Here is a 19,837-nt window from a genome sequence, read left to right as displayed (position 1 = left end):
TGCTGATGTTATTACTTCTAACTATGCATTTAGAACTGAATGCCGGTCTCTCCATCCTCCCCATGGTTATGGTTTGTGGGAAAGGTGTGTGTCCTGGTTTCACCAGTCGGTTCTCATTTCTCACCTCAAACTATTTCAGTGGTCGATCATTCCTTGTGCATAGGGCCATTGGGCTTGCCTCACAACTCAGAGTCTGGCTCAATTTCTTGTACATTTCACACTACATTGCCTCCAACTGGGACTGTACTACCTCCAACATATACACTGTGGCAGCATTTTCCATGTATGTCCTCTAATACAGATGTAACCTACTTAATACTGTTTACAATAAAAATAATAGGCTTACAGATTCACAATTTCATTACTATCAGCATGGCAACCAAAATAATTTACAGTATTTTCCCCATGGAGTGAAATTGGTTTTCACATCACCTTTCTTATAGTTACAACCTGACCTTACTAGAACAGAAAGAGCTAATACAGTTTGACTTATATAAGGCAAAGAATTCTTGCAATATACACATTCAGCCTATTCCCCTTTTAGACTTGCTTTTTAGATTTGCCATGTCTGCCTGACAATACCAGTAGCCGTCTCAGCACATGTATTCTTTCGAACAATTTTGTGTGGGAGGTGTACTTGATTCTTCAAAGTGAATTGGACCCCCCCCGCCCCCCCACAAAGCATTGAAAGTGGGAACATATAAAGCCTTCCTATTTCAAATAATCTGTTTTGATGTGACATGCTTTGAAACCTAACATTCCACCATGTGATTCTTTGTGAAGGCATTCTTTACACAAGGCCTGTGGAAGTAGAAAAAAACCCCCACTTATAATCCTATTCCATCAAAAGAACATTAATGGTGCTCTAAAACAGGCTTTCAATCCCAGCCAGGCTCTTTATGCAACTGAAATGTGCTACAATCCCATTCAATATTTTCAGAAGCAAGCTCTCAGGCATTAGCAAGCATAGCTACAATCTCTAGAGACCTCAGAGAATGGCAAATGTTTGGATTGTGTCCAGGTGTCATATCATTGCCACTCATCCCTTTGTAAGCCTCATTAATGATTTGTAATTATGAAGAACCCTTCCTAAATTGGAAAAGCTTTATTATTTCTATGGAAAAGCAGCAGATGGCATTACAAAAAATCTAAAAAAGGCAGTCACCAGTCATGTAATACTAAATCGAGTTTCTCTGGCGATGCGTTACTGTGTTAGTACATATCAACTTAATCAATTTACAGTTTATTTATTTTCAAGATGCTTTTAGCCAAAGTAACTTACAAAAGTTAAATTTACAAAATCCACTTGGGCAAAAGATAGATAAAGCTACAGTCATATTTAAGTTTATGCAATGTGGCGAGGTGCATACTTCAGAAACTAACGGAGAGAAGCACCTGAAAAGGTGAATTTTTAGGCATTTTCAGCGAAGTTGAAGCTCAGTGAGAGGGCACTGTACAGTAGTGTGCATTTAAATCAATCCTCACTGACTAAACTAACAGAGCATGTGTAACTCAACAACATATATAAATTAGATTTAAGGATGAAGTTCATATTTATAATGAAGTAATAATGTGAAAGCTTTGATCTGATGGTCTACAGAGCCAAAGGTTCTGAAACTCTGAACCTGGTATACAGGCAAGCAGTTCACAACCCAGCTTTTTATATCAAATCATATATTATGTAACCACTGTGCATTGATCAAATGCATTTATTTGACCAACAACTACACATACCACACTATTAAGAATTACAAACAGGGAAAGTGCATTGAAACCACAGTGCTACCACATGCCTTGCTGTTGGCAGTGGGATCATCAAAACCAGAAAAAACATGCATAAAGATAATTTATATTGTAGTATCTGGGCCACATAATCAACTTTACATAACTGGGAACTTGAGGAAAACCTTGTAAGCTTTTTTTCCCCAGTGCTGCAAAGCCTTGGAGTTATTTTTATAAACCTTATTAGCACAAAAGACCTTGGTCCAGTTGAAGAATTGTATATACAAAGAAGAATATTACCTGCCATCTCTGATTATTTAAACAAAGAATACAGTAGCTCTGGATTACCTAGCACAGTCTCACATGAGAGTATGTAGGCCAACAGACGCCCTTAAATCAAATGAGCCCGCTTGCAAAAGATAAATCAAACACTTTTTTTTTGATGGAACAGAGTGTTGTTTACAACCAGGATTTGTTCCTTAGATCATTTTCACATCTTGCTGAAATCAAAGATATCTCAATTGATGCGCCACACTACGGCAATGCCCGAACAGTGGCCCAAACCTTTCAGAAAAAAGGGAAATCGATGAAAGCGCTCATTCGATATGCGCGTGCCCTCCAGCTAAAGAAAACTCAGCAGCCTTCTTTACCTCTGCCAAGAGAAGGGGATATTCTTTCACCCCATTGCACACTAATATTTGTTTACTCAAATCATTATGAAGCCCGATGTTGCAGTGCAGAGACCCTGAGCAGCTCTGCTGGTAGTAACAGATGTTGCATAGCCTCCTAACCCAAGAGCTTTATTATCTGCGGATTGCATGCACTCTCGTTCTCCAGATAATTTCTCGGGCCTAGCATTATTACATGCTTGGCCTGTGAATAACACAAAGGGCAACACTGAGCCAAGCCAAGAGCACTCATTGACTAGGCAGAGCTTGATGAGGCGGAAGGCTCCGCCTTCAAACGTTCGTATGCAAGCCCAGCCAACCGACTGTGGTTACAGTGATTGTACGAGCGCTCTCTGCCTAGTTGACACCTCACACCAGGAAAAGTCCCCCCCTTGGTCCATTTTAGTGCATTTTAGTGTATTTAAACAGCGTTCCTTAGCAACAGAGTGCATTTGCGTGTATTTGCACCTTGCTTATCGTTCATGTTTTCATTGCTCACCATGTTCTTGTATGTGTGTATGCATAGTCCCGCAAAAGTAGGTGCCCATAAGATCTCCATAAATAAATAAAATGTGACAGGAAGGCCCTTGAAAAGATCAAATCTCCTCTTTTATTATTTTTATGCTTTCTTTTGATAATTTGTAGCCAAAATAATTCCTGGCATTGCAGTAGTAAGCCTTTCACCGCTGAAGAACTGAGACACCTGGATTTGGGACTACTGAAAATGTTCACACTGAATGTGTGCTGCATTAGTCTGCAGCAGAATAGCAGGAATACCCCAACATGTGGAAATGTGTCATGCTTCTCCACAGTGGATCGACATGCGATGACCACACTGATCTGATCTTACCTTATCTGGTCTACCAGATAAGTGGTAATGCATACTTTTTTCTCTTTGAACACAACACCATGGTGACGCTGAGTGCACAAATGCCCTGGAGTGTAAATAATGGTCCACAGGTTTTGAAAGCTTAACCTGCTGCTTCTCATTGAGAGGAGCAGGTAAGCTAATGGATTCAATTCTATTCTTTTTGGATGTCAATAGATTCCTTTGATATATTTCCTTCCTGAAATATATTTCTTTATGACTGTCAATGCATTAAATATAAAACCTGTTATTTGTTACTTGCACTGATAACCTGACATGTTTAGTAGTGGTGAAGTAAATTGTTTTTTTCTTTCCTGTAAATAAACTGTCCATTACAAAAATATTAACGGCAGCAAAACTAATATTAAACTGATGTTGAAAGGTCCACACCTGAAAATCCACTTCTCCTCTCCTCATTTCTCCTCCATGCCTAAAAATATTAAACGCATGAGCTGTGAAAGGAGGTGATGATACCTCAGTGGGATATAGCAGCTGCCAGCCTCAATAATTCACATTACTTTCAAACTTTAAACTCATCTGGTCTTTCATTATCCATGTGGATATAGACTCATTGACCACTTTATTAGGTAGACCTGTACACCAGCTTGTTAATGCAAATTATTTTATCAGCCAATCATGTGGCAGCAATTAAATGGTCAAGAGGTTCAGCTGTTTTTCAGACCAAATGTAAATGACTTCCCCAAAGAATGGGGAAGTAATGTGATCTAAGTGACTTTGACCGTGGAATAATTGTTAGGGTGGATTGAGTATCTCAGATCTCCTGGGATTTTCATGGACAACAGTCACTAGAGTTTGCAGAGAATGGTGTGAAAACAAAAAGCATCCAGTGAGTAGCAGTTCTGCAGGCAGAAACATGTTGCCAATGAGAGCGGTCAGAGGAGGAGGGCCAGACTGGTCAAAGCTGACACGAAGGTGACAGTAACGCAAATAACCACACATTACAACAGTGGTATGCAGAAGAGCATCTCTGAACACATCAAACCTTTAAGTGGATAGGCTACTGCAGCAGAGACTTAATAATAATAAAAAATAAGTAATACCTAATAAAGTGCTCACTGAGTGTATAATTTAAGATAAGAAAATCTGAGGTATTTATTTTTTTCTCTGTCACTCTGAATTCCCGATTGATTATGCAGAAAACCACCGGGATTAATTTTGAAACCAAGAATTAAAATTCCCACGTCTGGCACCAGGTGGCAGAGTTAACCCACAGTTAGTATCTCTGATCCCATACAGAGTCTCAGAGGCTGTCGCTGGAAATCTGAACATGAGCGTCAAGTTACATTAAGAGCATTTTACACGCTGTTGTCATACTGACCGTTGGTACAGTGGGAGCACATTTACATTGACATTTCTCCAATCCCATAAAATGCAGAGGTCAACACTCTGAACTTTCATGTTATTTGTTTTCAGTGTGTTAGAGTAGTGGATACCAAGCGGGATTTTAGAACAACAACTCAGCATCAATACCTGCATAGGACGTGAATTAGGGGCACTGAATCATTAATTGGCAGCCCACTTGTTTTTCACTTGGCATGTCCTCTGCCCTGCTGCCTCTTCTGATCAGAACGCCTGATCTGAAACTGATCTCCCAGGCTTTTCCAAGACTCGTTTCATAAAAGACCAGTGATAGTTTGTGTGGGACACTGGCCTTATTAGTCCTTTAAAGATGTTGAAATTTTATAATCCATCTTGAGTTTTGATTTGGCTTCATTGCCCTCAGCCTTACCACGTAAGTCAGGCAGTAGAGGAAATCTCTGCACTAAACCATTGTGGAAGTTGAACTCCAGCAGCAGCATTGCCTTTTCAAAGGGGTGCTAAAGGCCCTTATTATTCGCATGCCTCTTTCACATGTTTTCTTCATGACGAACGAGGGAAATGAATGGAACTGACAGTCACAATGTGGCTTTATCAATTCCTGTGGCAAAAATGGCTTTCATCTCGAGTCAACTGCTTCAAGGGAGTGAATGGGGCTAGGCCGTTGTTGGAATGCCGTGATGGAGATATTGCATAAGCGTCTTCATTTAATTTGAGTTCTCAACTTCAATTCCAAGAATGTTTCTGTGTGTGTTGTGTGTGTGTTTTCTCATTCTTTTATTTTGTGAATAAATCTCTTGCAGATGCAGAATAGTGGCGCTGCCTAACATGGCCTCTGCTATCAATTTAGACATCCATGTTTTATGAAATGCTGTTAACCTGCTGTTAACTCAATTGAATATATGTACTTATGTATTATTAAGGTCTATAACATTAAGGTATGTGGATTTTACGCAAGAAGTGAGGTTTCATCTGGACTCACTCATCTGTGAATATTCAGGTCTGGTTCATAAGGTGACTGCCCTTTTTGTCTGCTTAATGAATGAAATGTAATTTGTTCTTAAGCATGAAGCATATTTAAAATGCAAATAAAGCTTTAAAACCCTTTCATGGTTTACTGTATACGGGGTCTTTTGTATGACAATATGAGCTTTCATGTTTCACCTTATCCACAGGGGAATGCTTCACTGAACACATTGTATGCAACTGTAGGATACATTTGAAACAAGTCTTTGCCTGAGCCTCTGGACCCTGCCGGCAACTTCCCGTTTGGACGTTTCCAGCGTGCCTCCTTTTCTTGAAAGCCAAATTAAAAATGAGTCAAATTAACAATGACATTAAAATTGAAATACTTTCACCGTGTGCCAGGGGGATGCTGTGAAGACACAGGAAGTTGAAATGTGTGAAATGTATGTGGCGCAGGATTCGTCTGAGAACTGTAACAGTCGAGCTGTAAGCAACAGGACCAGGCCGCGGAAAATGGCTGCCCGTCAAAGCACTATGCCGCGCTTACGCAGCTTTCTCCAGCAAATTCTCAGAGTGACACTGACCCGCGAAGTTATCCGAGGACGTTGTGGCCCCGGCCGCCGGCGCGTGCGTGTGCACGTGGGAGCGATGCCGATTGGATTGCACTGCTTTTTACGCTCTGCCAGTTTTTCCCTTTCAGCTCTAGCTACCCTCTGTTTGTTTGGGCACTAATCACTGTGTGATTTATCAAGCACAGTTACAAAATGAAGTGCTGGAGAGCTATCCTCCCAATAGCTTAAATTAGCTTAACTCCATTTATTATCTATTTCTCTGTATTCAACCTCCCAATCACATGCACAGTCACACACACACATATATGCTCTTGCACACACATGCATATACACACATACATATGCTCAGTGAGCACTTTTTTTTGGTATTTATTATACCTATTTTTTTGTCTTATTAAGTCTTCTGCTGCTGTAGCCTTTCCACTTAGAGGTTTGACACACTGTGTTCAGAGATGCTGTTCTTCATACCACTGTTGTAATGTGTGGTTATTTGTGTACTGTCACTTTCCTGTCAGCTTCGACCAGTCTGGCCCTTCTCCTCTGACCCAAATTTCTTCCCCATTCTGACATATGGTCTGAAAAACAGTTGAACCATGCTTTTATTTCTGCATGCTTTTATGCCTTTAGCTGTTGCCATATGATTGGCTGATTAAATATTTGCATTAAAGCACCAACATTTTGGGAAATATACCTTTTTTGTCCATTCACTTGAATGGACAAAAAAGACTTGAAGCCTACAGGAGTCAGTAGCCTACTTCCTTCAAAGAAAATGTAGAAATACACCTTACGGCAACTGCGAAGCTGTCTTATTTACACAAGATATCATTTGTGTTTGAGATACATGTGGCATTTACATTTTTAAAAAAAACAAGAGACATTGTTTTCGGAAAAGTTGGAACTATAACCGTTGAACACATATGTATCCTGGTTGAGCGGAGTGATCCATGTACCTTCTGAAGGTAGAGCTACATCCGGCACAAAGTGAGCTCACTGACTTGTAAACAAAACAACCAGCAGAGGATGGAAGGATAAATGTGTGTTATAGTAAATTCTCCACTTCTTCTCTTGTTCTGACTTTTTTTCCCCGCACGTGTATTTAAAATATACATGATACCTTGTGCAAATATGACAGCTTCGGAATTGTTGTAAGTTGCTGAGTCTGACGAGGTCAGGGTTGTAAACCGTAAGAGTGACATGGGGGAGCCTGCTGTTTTATTGCCCTGCATTGCAAATAAGAGGCAGATAAGAATCTAAACTGCTGTTCTTGCTAGTGGAGAGTCTTTTTAACAATTTAGGATCACCGTTTTTTGCGTTTTTATTTCGTCACAGTTTTTTGTATGGTGTAAATATGAACACAACAATAATTTGAGACATCGACGACGTAGAGTAGATGGGGTTAAGAACGTTTAATTCAGTTAAAAAAAAGGCCTGTTCCTTGTGGACTGACAGTCACTATATTGGAGGCTCTGACTTTCAGCAAGGTAATGTATGAATGCAAATGAAGTTTAGCTTCTACTGAAAGCAAGCTTCCTTTGTAGAAATGTAAGCGAATGGACATTTTTAGTAACTGGTTTTCTACGATACCTGAGATAATTTAACTCAAAGCCATTCACCAACCTCCTTGTTTCACCCACTCAACTAGCTTCAAATAGTGGATGAAATGACATGCTCATCGGATTCCTTAAAAAAGAGCCCTTTAAAGTTATTCAAGAGGCCAGGTTGTATGCTGAAGGCCTCACAGGCCCTTTGAGATCCACCAAGCGAGTAAGCAAGCACATCACATTCGTCTGGATTCTCTTCACAACAAAAGAGCATTAAAGTTTGAAACCAAATTAATAGTTCACTCGATTCTCCAGCAAATCTAATATCTCAATCCCTATGTGTTTACACATTTCATTTCATCCGGAATCTGGGTGGTTGCCTGTGTAAATTGTGAGCAATAAGTGCTAAAAATAGCCCCATGACCTACTTTCTTATAGGGCTCATAGGCATTGTTTAAAATCACGTCACACACAGACCTGTTATTTGGTTACTGTTAAGAAAATCTGATTTAAAATGTGAACATTTCAGCCTTACACTCACCACACTGCCCCCAAGGTACAAAAGTGCTGGGTAGCAGGTCACAGATGGGCCTTTAAATTGATGCTTAGTCCTTCGGACACAATCTAGCAGGGAATGGAGTGGGGAACATGATCCTGGGAATTAGGTGAGAGATACAAGACAGAGAGATATTGGTGTGACTGACATGTCAAATAACGTTTGGATAGAACCAATCAGGATATAAATAATTAAGAATATACTGCCCTTCCCACCTTCTCAACTGTGACAGATACTATACAGTATATATTGCAGTGATTGAAGACACCTGACAAATAAGAAACAGCTGATAAGCAAACTGTCCAATTACTTTTGGTCCCCCTAAAATGGGGAGACTATGTGTATATATACACACTTCCACACACCTATACCTAGTTTTCCTTCCTGCCATTTTGCATCCATCACTGTGCAGTACCTCATTATTGTATTGTCTTACTGTTGTTTATGTATTTATCTGTATACATATATACGTATATGTTGTAAAGTGTCTTAGGGTAGGGAAACGTGCTATATAAATTTTGTTGGATCTGCATGCATGATTATAAACTATCTATTTCTTATCTAGTGCGGAATGGGACTTATGCATTTTTAATAAAGGGGTTGTTTTTGCTGTGTCAGGCTCCCTGGGCGGTCTGTCAGATTGCACCTGTGAAGTGGCCCTTTGGCATGCTGGGAAAACTGTTCAGGTCCTGCCTCTGGTTGTGGCTGCTCCTAACCGATGTCTTCCAAAGTGAGAATACTGTTTCTTTGATGTTTCCTTGTCCTCTGTGTGTGTTCATCTCCACGAATAATATCATACAAAATGAGAAGACAATCCTCCTCACAAATACAAGTGATGCAAGAGTTTGAGACAGAGGGAATGTTTCTAGCAAAATACAACACTGTACAATTAGCTTAAAGGAGGCAGATGACCTGTATTTAAGTTCCTTAGTTACAAGGGAACTTAAACTTCCATCAGAATTTTAAACATTTAACATTTTAATAACCAGCCACACAAGACAACTGGAAAGTGCTGGATTTCCAGAGTTGGGAAAATGAGTAACATTTTAAAATAGTACATCTGCATCTCCCTATCACTTGGCATCAAGTAGAAGTTATGCTCACAGCACTGCTGATAATCATTATTGGTTTCATGTCTCACTAAGTGCTTTAATTCAAAGCAATTATAACATGATGCCTGTATTCACACTGATTAAATATCCCCATATGTTTACAGATTCATCAGCACAAGTTTATAACTCTCTTTAAGTGAGAAATGAAGCACTGCACAGCATTGCATACCTCTTATCTCTTTACTTTGTATAGCCATGATTGCATTTGAAGCCATCTGGTCACTGGCTTGTATCCTTAGGGGAGAAGTTCAAGAACAAGCTGGAATTCCTGAAATGTAAGTCATATGTATTGCCAGTAAAGCAACTGGAGACACGTACCAAGCTCACAGGGCTTCATTTTTCGCTTTCAAAAGGTATGACTCAAATCTAAAATAGGAGTTCCATACTGAAACTGTTCTTTCATTAATGAAGTAACAAAATGGAGCACACACACAAAGAAAAACCTCCAATGCTGATTACTATTGCTAACCATTCTTGCTGAATTTTCTATAGAACAGCTTTGTATTTATTGTTTGCATGCCTTATAAAGCTGTTGGTAAAACACTGTATAGCAGTAATGTATAATGGATCCTCTTACTTTAGCAGAGAACAAGGCTGTGTCCGAATCATCGCACTTGCTTATTGAGAATGACTTGAGAATACAAGTCATATTCTATGCCTACTTGTATAACGTGTATATTCAATAGTGTGCAAGTGTGGAGACGGCCTAATATCGAAACAAACAAGGGAAAACCAGATGCTTATAGGAACATACTGTACATACCCTCGTATGGCCAAGCCGGCAATATTATCTGTTTTGCAAAATAAGGAGCCTGTATTGAGCGGATGTAATAGGCCTGCAGGAACTGCAGGCGGCGGGTAGGCCAGTGGGAGGTCACATTTTAATCCAAGCCGCAAGGTAGGACGATGTTACCAGGGCTGATCTTTATAACAGCCGATTCTCCAATGGTCCAGTCTCTTTCCTTATTCCCCTTGAACCTTTACATATTATTAATGAAGTGGAGGGGTAGTAGAATCCCAGCTAACAAAGGTGCTTTGAATGTTTTCTGGAAGTTAGTTTTGGTTCCCAGAACGCTGTCAAGTTTTCTGGGAGTTCTTAGAACGTTTTTATGTAACGTTTTTTAACATTCTCACAACGCTGCAGTAATATTGTACGAATCTTTTTGTAGGTGACCTAACATTTTCTGAATGTTATTTTTTGAGCCGGGAAATGTTCTGTGTGCAACATTCAAGAAACATCCTCTGCTGGTTGTTTTGTTTACAAGCGAGTGAGCTCACTTTGTGCTGGATCTAGCCGGAAACATTCTTAAATCACATTACTGTACATGTTTATAGGATGTTCCAGGAATGTTAGTTTTGTAATGTTAAAGTGGAACCTTCTTAGAACCTATAGAAAATGTTGAATGTTTGTGCATTGCAGTCCAGTTACTACATGCACACACACACACACACACACACATACACATACACACACACACACACACACACACACACACACACACACACACACACACACACACACACACACACACATTATTCATTGAGGAACATGTTGTCTTTCCATCACACCACTCTAAGACCTCTTTTCCTAATCTTGCAACACTCTCCTTTGAAGCCACATAATTTTCTCATTTCTTACCCAATGAAAAGAAAACAGCTTACTTGTTGTTTATAGAATAAAAGGGAATAGCCTGGGCTAGGGGAAGTTCAAATTGCCTTTTAAATCAAGAGGGCCTTACAATATTGAAATCATTTTGTTTTTGTCAATACCATGCACAGTAGCTACTGATGCGAAGGCAGGCTTTTAAAATCACTTTCACAGCGAAAGCAAATCAGACTCACAATGGCAAATCAGACTCTCAACATCAGCCTCTCAACACAGCCTGACTTGTCCAATCAGAAGACAAAGAATGACATTACATTTACATTAATGGCATTTGGCAGACACTCTTATCCGGAACAACATTCTGTTGATTAGTCTAAGCAGGAGACAATCCTCCCCTGGAGCAATGCAGGGTTAAGGGCCCAGCTCAAGGGCCCAATGGCTTTGCGGATCTTATTGTGGCTACACCGGGGACCGAACCACCGACCTTGCAGGTCCCAGTCATGTACCTTAACCACTACGCTACAGGCCGCCCATACAACATCCTCAGGAGGTCATCAGAAATCAATTGTGAACATTTCATAAGTAGACATTGCAAGTTTATGCTTACAGCACTATATATCTTGTATAATTAAACTCCTAAATGACCATTGAAACATAATTGTGAAAAATGTTAAATCTTTTTTCCTTTGACATCTGTGTATGCCTTGCAGTTGCCTGTTTAGTATATAAAATAACCTACACTGTTTGTTCCTCCTTGAAAAGAAGTGAATTGTTGTGCCCAGAATTGGATTGTTGTGCTCAGTACACAGAATCAGGAAACAAGGCTTTCCACCATCGGTGATTGTACAGTATTGTGCAATACAAATCACCTTAGTTTGACCAATCAATTTTTTCAATCAGAAGTTCTAATCTTTGTAATGCAACACCTAGCAGTGTAAGGCAATGTTCCAAGTGTGCTAGTTTCAAAGCACAAATTAAACTGTGGCTGGAAACAAGCCAACATGGGACTACTAACTATTATGCACTCCCCTGCTTTGCTTGCTCTTTTGCTGTTTCTATCTCTCTCACTCACAGGGGCCAGTGGATATCCCTATTTGTTCGCCTATTAAGGTTCTCAGATACCTGGGCCAGGAGGACAGCAACCCTGCCCATCGTGTAATTGTTTATCAAGTTTCCTTTGTTTTCTTTTGGGGAAAGGGATCCACTAGTTTAACTTTTGCAACTTTGTTTGGTTTTCCTATTTTGCATTTTGGTTGGTTCAAGGTAAGCCCTGGGCCCGATGACCCATTGCATGGTTAGTTTTTGTATTTTTAAAAATTATTCTGGAGATAACTCATCTAGGGGCCTGTCTGCGATGCTATGCATAACAACTACTGTGCGTGTTACTTCATTTTGCTGCTGAAAGCCCTTTGAAACACATTTGAATCGCCTAGCACAGTTTGGATTTTAAATGGTGGGGATATGTCTTGTGTTTAATATTTGGTGTAATATATTAATATATTTGCCAAATCGTGATTTGCTTAACTGATCTGCTGTCTTTCTTTTTGTTACATTCCCAGGGACCACACATGCAAATAAACTTATACTTGCTATAGCATTACATTACATTACAGATTTCACAGACAATCTTATCCAGATCAACGTACATCAGAGTGCAAAGTGCATACCCGTAACCATTGTTTCAATAAAAACTATTTCAAGTGCTAACAGTACAACATTTTTTATTTGACTAATCTGATTAATGCATATTTATACCTAAATACTGTTTTTATACAGCACAACGCAGACACAATAGCCACATCTAATCAGCTCTACAGTGTCATTGTCAATTAAAAATGTAAAAATAAGACTGCGTACATTAGGCCTGAGGTTACAACATTGAAAAGATATTTATATTTCTTTGTGAATCAACACAAACTTTCTACAAATGTTTTATATTTTTGATGGCACCCGCAGATGATGTTGTGAAATCCTGGACAGCTGTCTTAGCATTCCCTGCAAGAAGAGACAAAGTGTTCTTTAAAGTGATATACTTCATTGGAAAAAGTAGCCTGTTCCCATGGAAACAAAAATATTTCTTAATGAAGACAAACAGGAGATCTCTGAACCTCCACCAACGCGTCTGCTTGAAAAAACACAACCTTTCACAAACCCACCACTGCAGAAACGTACTGTAGTTTGTGTGCTAATAGGTAGAAGTATGCAATACTTAATAGGCCACAGCAGAATATATTTTTACTAACATTTCCAGAGATATTCCAGAAAATGAACATAAAGGCCAAAAAATCTTCCCTTGCCATCACATTATGATACATTTAACAGATTGTGTGTCTGCGTCCACAATTACTATTTGACCACAGTACTGCTATAGTACTTTCAAAGTACCATCATTTACATATTTTATGTATTAACAAAATATACTGATAACATTAGTCACTCCATTCTAAAATTCAATGTCACAGAGAATCAAATTGATTAAAACTGCAAATAACAATTCATTTCAAATGACAGAGTTATAATGCCTATAAAACATGTTCACTATATCATAAAACACATCCATAAAATCCCGTAAGCAGTTATTATGTGAAACTAGTAATGGGTTGTATGCACATATCCAGTGTCCATATACTGAACAAAGCTCAGAGATTCCTCAGGAATGCAATAAAAAAAAACAAAAAACAAAAACTGTGGTATCATGAAAACCTACTAGGACTGGATTCAATTTTATGGCATGCCAAACAGTCAAACCAATTGTAAGTTGTCATAAAGGCTTTATATAAAAGTTAAGGCTTCAAGTATGGAAACTGTTTTGCATGTACTCCATGCACAGAACAGCTGAAAATTCAAGAGACCCATCCTATCAAAACAGATATTCTAATCCTGTAAGCAAGCAACTTCCCATGCTGGAATGCATAATTGAGATATGTCTGCATAGACCATAGGGAGGACCATTGCTTGTTATCCTCTTATCCCTTATGTAACAGGCAATGCCTAAAGCATACTAATTGAGAGGGTGAAAGACCCGTTGCTTTTGATAGCTTGGCCTTTGTGCATACATTATCTCCGTTTACAGCACAGTCATCACAAAATGTGTTGTCAGGCCTTAGGCTTGCAAATTACAAGCTACTGCAACATGACAGCCAAGAGAAGAGAATTTGAAAATGTGCTGAAAAATACTAATGGGAATGGCCAGAGTAGAAGACATTATACCAATAATTCATTTATATAGAATATCCTTCATACAGTCATACCTTTTAATCATACAGAAAACTATGGGACACCTGTTTAGGACAGTAAAAAAGAAAAAGTGTGAATTCTTGTTGCTGAAATGGACATTTCATTGTTAAATTACCAGGATTAAAGGTATGTCCATTTGGTGCCAGCATTTGCTTTAGATCTTTAAATATTAGTTTACACACCATTTGCGATTGTGTCTAAATGTGTATTAAAGGTCAATACAATAGTAGGGGCACACAATAATGAGGAGTAAGAAAAAACTAAACAAAGAAGACAATAAAATAACCCTTTTCAACTGTATTGTCTAGAATATCCAAAAGGTTAAGTTGGTACATTTGTCAGTAACCGAAAAAGCCAGTAGAAGAATACAAAAGGCACAAAACTTTTGAGGAAAAATCCAAAGCTCCCTCCTGGCGAGTGGAGCGGCAGAACAGAGAAGAGGAATAAACCAGAGAGGGTGCGAGCGGTTGCACTTGCGAAGGAAAGCCTGAGTTCCTCGACTCATTTGATTTGGCGGAGCCTCTATGAGTTTTATGGCTGTCACAGCGTGACCCCATTGACTGCCAAGAACATGCTGTACTCTGGAATCTTCCCAAAGAGAACTGCTGAGGGACAGTGCCAAGTCTGAGAATCTACTTCGTGGCAAAAGTCCCGGAAGGCAAGTTCAAATCCCCCCTCCCATCCCCCACACCTTCGCTCTTCTGCCAACTGACGAGTCACGCTTGCCTGCTTACTGAGGCCTGGAGGAACTTTTTTTTTTTCATTTTTCAAAAAGTTGCGAAAGAATCCCAGCCATCGCAGTAGTTGGCTCTCCCATTTTATAGCGCCCCCCCCTTCTCCCCCCATCCATACGATGTCTGATGCATCTTGTCTCCACCCCTTATTCAGAAGCACTTGAACATTTACTAGACAGCACATTCCTTGTTCTCAAAGGTCAAATAACTCCTCTCTGGCAGCTTTCTCTAAGGTATGCCTTAAACGATTTAGCAATCCAACTAAAACTTTCGGGAACCAAAACAGAAACATGTGCGCAAATCTCGCTCGCATGCAAAAATCTTTTCAGTGACACATGGTATAAATGTATTTGCTGTGGCATTCTACCTCCCAGGCAAAGTGGAGCTTGACTGAATTCCACTGTTTGCTGTGATCTGTGCCAGAATTTATTTTTGGGAGGCAGAGGGGACAAAGTATTTACAAGAACTTTCTCCATCTCCTCAAATAATTTGTTGCGGTAACAAAACCACTTCTCCCCAAAACATATTGTCAGATGTACTTGGAGGAAGCAATAGTCATTTTTTTCAGGTTCCTGGAAAACAGAATTATCCTTATTGAAGAAAGACAAATATTCACAACCAAGCCAGCCAGCATTCCTTGATGTGTCACTCAAAAAGTACACATTGAAATATAACTTTACCCACCGATTGCCATGATGAAATTGTAGATTTCATATTTTTCAATATGAGCACGAGACCTGAGGTATGTGGGAGGGGAGACAAAGCAGGTGGGGTAAAATATCTGAAATATAAAAATATATCTTTGCATAAAATCGGAAGAGAAGTTAGAATTTAATTTTGTTGTTTCAGAATTTTGAGGCCCTCTCCCCCTTCAAAAGGAATATATCACTGTCTAGGAGTTACCTTCACTAACTTGATAACTCCAGTAGGTTGCTATGCCTACATTATTATTGTTGTTGTTAAGTTTATTATCCATGTATGTACCTTTATTTAACCATATGATTATTACAAGCAGTTATTCAACTCACCAACTCTCAGAGACTTGCACAGACAAAACACTGAAGGGAAACCATGTAGGGATGAACCTTTAGTTTCCTTAGCACACTCTCATACATATTCCGCTTGATGACCAGGTGTTGCATTAATTTCCATAATACTGGTGTGATTATATTAGTCTGCAATGCAATTGTCTTAAACCCTCTATGAAGCATGTATAGTACCTATTTTAACAGCTAAGCACATACTTATATATTATTTACAAGTAAAAAACAGTGTTAATAAAACATAAAACATTGTGTAAATGTGGCATGCAATTTCAGTGCAAATGCTCATGATTTATTCAAAAATCGAAATTGCTATGCTGTTGTTATCAGGCAATTATACATATGCTTAATAAAGGCTCTAATAGACACATTGTGAAAGTGAATAATGTTTGTTTAATACCTTTTATTTTATGTCAGTGATGTTATATTATCAGTAGAATTCACATGTGCATTGTGTATAATGATACACACTTCATGAATTAGATTACATGATTACTAACATGCTTCAAGCAGTCTGAAGAGGTAATGTCAAATTTAATTTACCCATATCAATTCAAAAAACGTATCAGGTTTAAAACAAATGTGGTATTTCATAGCTAATCCTCTGTGGCTTTCATTAATTCTCTGGGAATGTCTAAGTTATTCAACTCAGCTGTCATCCTCCGTAAGTTTTGACAATATTAAAACAAATTCTTGCTGTAGATTGTGTTAAGCATTTAGTATGCTAAAAATATATGCAGGTTTGCAGTCTGCACTTTCTTATATGATCATTCTTTATCTGCACTTAACCGTGAAGGACTGGAAATCCATTTCAAAAGCATTTACTCTGAGAGGAGGAACCAGAGTTTTCATTATTACAGTTTTGTCTGTGCTAAACCCAGGAATGAGAGCCAGGAATGAGAGCTGTAGTATGCATGCTGTAGAAGGACTCACCAGGTATGTTTGTTCATATTCTGGTAAAGCCAGCACAGTGGGGGGGAAAAAACAGGAAGGCGCCAAATGCTCCTTATAAATCATTAACATTTACAGTAACAAGAAAATACGACATTTAATTTTAAAAAAAGTGAACAATAATGAAGCCTGCAGAGACAAACAAGTTATTTTTGAAGAACCAAAAAGCAGAGGCAGTTTCAGACTAACAAGATTTGCCATTTTAGTGTGATAGTGAATGAGAGCTGTAGTGGCACGCGGCTAAGGCATTGGACTTCCATGCAGTTGCACACCGGGGTTCGTGCCCTGGTCCTGCCAGATCCAAGCACGGCCGAAGCGTTAGGGATTGGCATAATTGGGGGAGGGGGATGTTTGCGTGGGATGTTCGCGGGGGAAGTTCGCTGCATAGAAGCACCTCTGATTGACTCGAGACGATGTGACTTGAAGAAGGCCTGTCAGTCTCTTTCCGGCCATCGGGGGCAGGGTTGAGTTTGTCAATATCCATGGCCGATTGAAATAAACAGGGTACAATTGGCCACAAAAACGGGACAAATTCTAAAACAAATAAAAACATTTAATAATAAATGTACGCAGGAACAAAGTTCCAAAGTGTGTCCAAATTTATATGTAACAGTACCACAACACAGATGAATATCCACTCCTTGTTTTCAGTCCATTCAGAAATGAAAATTACAAATAATTACATCTGGATACAAAACACACACACATTCCTTAAAACTAATTAAAACAGGAGTGTCCAATCATATCTCTCAGGTTTTAGCCCGGCTATATGACACCTGACCCTACTTATGAAGGTCTTGAATAAAGACCTTCAGGTATCAAAATCAGGTATCAAAAAAACCCTGCACCCACAACGGCCCTTTTTGGATAAGATTCAACCCCTGAATTAAACATTTCCAAAACATCGGCCTTTGTTGTCTTTTTTCCGCTTGTTTCACATTCCTTGGTTTTTGTTATGTCTGAGGTGATTGCATACAGGAGAAACAAGTCAGGGAGCAAGCATGGGACCAGGAAACCCAAGGCTTTCAAGATTCTATTTCCTTTTTGTCTCCTTTCTCAGATTTCTTTTTGCAGTTTCACTGGCTTTGCAGAACCCTTTTTCTTTAGAATCCCCTGAGCTCCTCACAGTCCTAGCCTTGAATTGACTTCGCTGAATCGCTTGCATCCAGATATTTGGCTGCCGTGCATACGGCTCCATAAGAGCCAAATAAATACTGCTCTAGACACTGACTACGGGGAGCCAAGGAGGTGCATTATGGGACCCAATATAACACACATAATGATTTTCATCGTGTGTGAAATTATGCTATCAAGGTACATCAAACACCCATCACATTAAACGCAGTGTTTAAATCCCATCTCAATCTCCTTTTCACTAGGTAGCTCCAGGATGAAGGAATTGGCCTATACGCAGATAAACACATTATTTTAACCAACATCCTGATTTCATGCCGTTTCGTGCTGGTTTTGAATCATTGTGTATGCTCGATTTTAATTGTTAATGATTCCGTCAAGTGCAAACTGCCCCGTCAGAAGATTGCACACGCCCAGACGTCTATTTGAGGTGAATCCAAGGCTTCGATTTGCGTTCAGCGTTGGCTCAAAAGCAACCCGATGCAGGAGAGAGGGACCAGCGGCTCCTTGCTGCCATGCAACCCGAATCGCACGACACACATCCAGATGACTGGAGCTGTGAGGAGCCAAATTGTTTACTGCTGGGCCAGGGAGCTTGCAGGCACGCATGGACAGCACGGGATGTGTGCGACAAACATGGAAACTGTGACACTCCTCAGCAGAGGACATTAAAGTTTTAATGGGTGTGTGAGTGTGAGTGGAGGACTAGGGGAACTAGGAATTCTGGGCCCACTGAAGGAATATTGCTCTGGGCCCAACCCTTTTTTAATAAAATATGTGGCCACTCTCCTGCTGTGGGTCCCAACAAGGTCTGGGACCCTAGAATCATCACCGGCTTTCACCCCGCTAGAAACGACCCTGCATGAAACATCTGAACTGCTATCATGACCATCTATGTGGATCTCGTATAGATAACACGCAAATGCAAATAACCACTGGGACTTGCTTACATTAGGTGGGGGACGAGGGGAAAAAAAAGCCAACCAAGCCAATGGAAGATCAAGTTCTGGGAAACTGTCAACTCTCATTATGGTGATTAACAATTTAAAATAAGCTGACAATGTATCATACAAAATGAAAGCAGTCCCTTGGAAGGTCAGGCTGAGCTGTTTTGAGTGCCCAGAATAGCTGGGAATATTAAATGCATGCTGTAGAAGGACTCACCAGGTATGTTTGTTCATATTCTGGTAAAGCCAGCACAGTGGGGGTAAAAACAGGAAGGCGCCAAATGCTTCTTATAAATCATTAACATATACAGTAACAAGAAAATACGACATTTAATTTTTTTTAAAGTGAACCATAATGAAGCCTGCAGAGACAAACAAGTTATTTTTGAAGAACCAAAAAGCAGAGGCTGTTTCAGACTAACAAGATTTGCCATTTTAGTGTGATAGTCCATCTATTGTATGTGATGAAGCATGTCAGGGCTAAATTACGGTTGGCCAATCTTCATTAAAATGAGATTTTCCGATCAATGTTAACAATATCATATACGTTTAAGCACCAAAATGCAGATAGGCTTGTCAAAAGGAGTTATCATTTAACTGAAGGATTCAGGAAAAATTTTATGATAAACAGTGCTGTGCTTAGTTCCTGATTGCCCATGCATTTCACGTAAGCTCATGTATTCAGTATGTATTCCTAGCTGGGACTTAGTGTATGTGTATTTTATGGGTCATGTGAATATGCATTCAAATTTAGTGTTAAATAGATATTAATAATCATTGTTAAATATTTAATATTTTTGTTGCCATTAAATATCAAACAAAATGTCATCACAACATGAAAT

The sequence above is a fragment of the Conger conger genome, chromosome 4, assembly GCF_963514075.1.
Source record: "Conger conger chromosome 4, fConCon1.1, whole genome shotgun sequence".
Classification (NCBI taxonomy): Eukaryota; Metazoa; Chordata; class Actinopteri; order Anguilliformes; family Congridae; genus Conger; species Conger conger.
The sequence above is the reverse complement of the archived record's forward strand: the minus strand, read 5'-3'. Positions refer to the sequence as shown.